The sequence below is a fragment of the Petaurus breviceps genome, unplaced genomic scaffold, assembly GCF_028583685.1.
Source record: "Petaurus breviceps papuanus isolate PSGF00001 unplaced genomic scaffold, PetGlider_PUasm1.0 90510, whole genome shotgun sequence".
NCBI lineage: Eukaryota > Metazoa > Chordata > Mammalia > Diprotodontia > Petauridae > Petaurus > Petaurus breviceps.
Genome location: NW_027187267.1, coordinates 185,909 through 189,387, shown reverse-complemented (window position 1 = coordinate 189,387; position 3,479 = coordinate 185,909).

The following is a 3,479-nucleotide window of genomic DNA, read 5'->3' as shown; positions in this document are numbered from 1 at the left end:
AATTACAATAAAATGCACCTACCAAAATAATTTTTAAAATGAGTTCAGGGAGGGGCAGCCAGGTGGCTCAGTGAGTAAGAGTACTGGTTCCAGTGTTGGGACGACCTGGAGATCGAATCCCGGGCTCAGACACTCAGCACCACACCCAGAAATAACTGGCTGTGTAACCTTGAGCAAGTTACTTGACCCCGATTGCTTAAAAAAAAAAAAAAGAGTTCAGGGATCCCAAGTTAAGAACTCCTGCTAGAATGATATTTGAAAGGGAAAAAAGACTTCTAGGAAGGGACTACTTATTCTCAAGACTGTAATTATCTTTTTCCATCTCAGGACTGGGCCAGTAACTTGTACTTAATAAATATTTGCTTTATGTTATGCCCAAAGAGTATGCTGGTGGTCCTCCATCCCTCTTTCTGGACAGTGTTTTTCTAAGTGTGATGGTGCTTAATCTACACCTGGACATACCATTTAGTTTTTAATAAGACATATCATTTAACTTTTTGAGAGCCAGTCACATCCTTGTCCTCCTTCCTCTCTTCCAATTAGAAACAGTTTGCCAAAGTCCTTTAGGCTCATCAAAAATTGATCTGCTAAATTTCCTTTACTTCCCAGAAGTGAGTTCTAGCCCATCCTCTCCCAATTGTATGCTTGGTCAGTCATTTAACCACTCTATACTTGGGGTTCTTTACCTCTAAACTGGGGGACTAGCGGAAAAAATAAGGTATCTGTAAATAGTGCTTGGAAGGAGGGGGAAAAGTTAAAATGTCTGATGTAAATTCAAGGCATTATTTCCCTAACTTTTATGCTCTCAAAGTCAACAGTTTTCTGGGGGCTCCATTCCTCTTAGGATGATGCTAGATTTGTAGTTAAAAGTCTAGGCTTTGACTTCTCCTTCACATACTCATGAATTGCATAACAGGCAAGTCTTTGAGACTATTCCTTTATATTAAAAACAACATGATATGAGGAATCTGCTTTGCAAATCTTAAAGCACTCTATAAGAAGTCTTTTTCCAATCTAGGAAGTGACAACTTTCAGTGTAGAAAACTTTTCTGATTCCACCCACTTGGATGAGACCCCTTCTTCTTCTAAAGTCAGTCTCACCATTATAAAAATCTCACATGTTATAGCACTTCCAGTACTTATAAAGCACTTTGCTTCCCTAAAATGGACTTGTGAGGTAGGTAGTGCAAGTATTATCATCCCACTTTGTGGATAAAGAAACTGAAGCTCAGGAGGCTAAATGCTATTCAAGGTCACAAAGCTACTGTACCTCAGTAGGATTCTTACTACCGGTAGGACTTTGGATCTCTCTTATGGCAGATGCTACAGAAAGAGGAAATTGGACTTGGAATAAGTTCTGATCCTGGTTCTATAATTTACTAGAATGGGAATAAATTCTGATCCTGGTTCTATAATTTACTAGAATGGGAATAAGTTCTGATCCTGGTTTTATAATTTACTAGAATGGTGACATTGGGAATATCATTTAATCTCTCCAAGTCTCTGTTTCCCCATCTGTTAAGATCCGTCTTTTTCATATGGATCAAATGAGATTAATGTATGTGACAAAGCTATGTATTTATGTCTTATAAATGGGAGCTACTAGTATGATTGTAAATTGCATACCTATTTTAACCCCTACAGGATTCTAAATTTCTTGACAAGAGCTGTCTCTGACTAATCTCGGAATCTTCCATCATGCATGGTTTTCTACACAGAAATTGCTTTTAAAAAGTGCCTGTGATATTGAAGGGCTCTTAATGCGATTTTGCCTTTAAGTCTCACATTCTTCCTCTTCTTTACACATTCTATATTCTAGCAAAACTGGCCTGCTCCTACTATATGTCATTTCATCTTCCATACCAATGTATTAGCTCTGATTGTTCCTCATGCTGGGAATGCTCTACCTCCTAACTTTGGCCTCAAAGAATCCCCTAAAGCTTTTGGCAAAGTACCTCTCCAGTGTCACCTACTGCAGGAAGTCTCTCTGGATCTTCCTAGTTGCTAAGAGCCATTCCTCCTGCAAATTACTTTACATATATATATATATATACATAATTTTTCATGTACATATTGTTTCCCTGTAAGGGAGCGTAAGGTCCTTGAAGGCTGGGACCAGTTTGTTTTTTGTCTTTGTAACCCTAGTAGCTAGCTTAGTGGCAGGTACACAGCAGGCACTTAATAAATGCCAATCAAATTTAATGGAATTGAATTGAGTAAAGGAAATCCTGGAAAATGGAGAAATAATGACAGCTTTGAAGCTAAGATTCATTGATCATTGAGATGATTCTTTGTCAGACTGGTATAGACTGCTTTCTGGACTTGGACTGGGGAAAATTTGGGTTTGTAGCCTGCTTATTATTTTTAAGCCTCAGTTTCCTCATCTGTAAAATGGGAATAATACTTATAGTACCCCCTCAATGTTGTTTTAAAGTTCAAAGGAGATAAAATGTACCTTAAAGCATAATATACAATCTAATTATTATTATGTCAGGGCTGATTCCTGTCTCCCAAATCTCTGGGAAAACGGATAGACATATACCACCTTCCACCATCTATTTACCCCAAACAATTCCTCCCTAGTATAGGCAACCTTAACAAACCTACAAACCACATATCAGTGTTAGTGTGTATACTCTCGGAGAGGTAGAACTAGAAGAAAAAATATACTATAATATGCTGCATTGCCAACCACCTGTTTTAAAATAATACCTAATCTGAGTAGCAGAACAAAAATTCACTACCCAGTTCTTACGAAAAAAAATCCTCTTTAATTTAATAATTTTAAAAATGTTTGGGGCCTTTCCACAAAGTACAAGATCGACAAGATTTGCAACCTGTGATTAGAGAAAATAGGGTTATAGTAGTCCCCAGAGTAGTCCCAGGAAGCATTTTCCTTTGGGTCAAATAGCTTATAAAGATTGCCATTAGGATGACTCCGGTGTGTCCCATACAACAGGAAGCAGGTCAGGCAGGTTGTGTCTTGAGGTCGGGGGGTGGGGGAGAGAATGAAGAAAAGGAAACAAAGGTTTGAAATGTGGGGCCCCGGAGGTTTGAGGAAGGCTCGGTTGGCATGGAGCAACTCCAATTAAAAAAGGGAGCTAGGTATGGAGGAAGTTGAAATGCCAGGGTCTGGAGGGGACGGAAGGCAAGGGAAAAAGGAGAAGGAAAAGGGGAGAATAAGGGTAAATTCGGAGAAGGGGATGGAGAAAGGAAGGAAATGGAAGGGAAAAAAGAATGGAGGAATCCCGAAAGGAAAGGAAGAGACAAAGAAGTAGGGGTGGTATGAGGAAAAGGGCATCAAGACACCAAGAAGGGAAGGTAGGAAGACGAGAAGGGTCAGAGGCATTTACAGAGTGACTAAGAAAAATGAGCAGAAGCATGAAAGGTGGTGGAGTAGACATCGTGGCTGGAGGGCGAGGAGATGCACCCGCACCATTAGAGGGGAGGGGGCCGACATGGGGGAGGGGAGCGAAGGT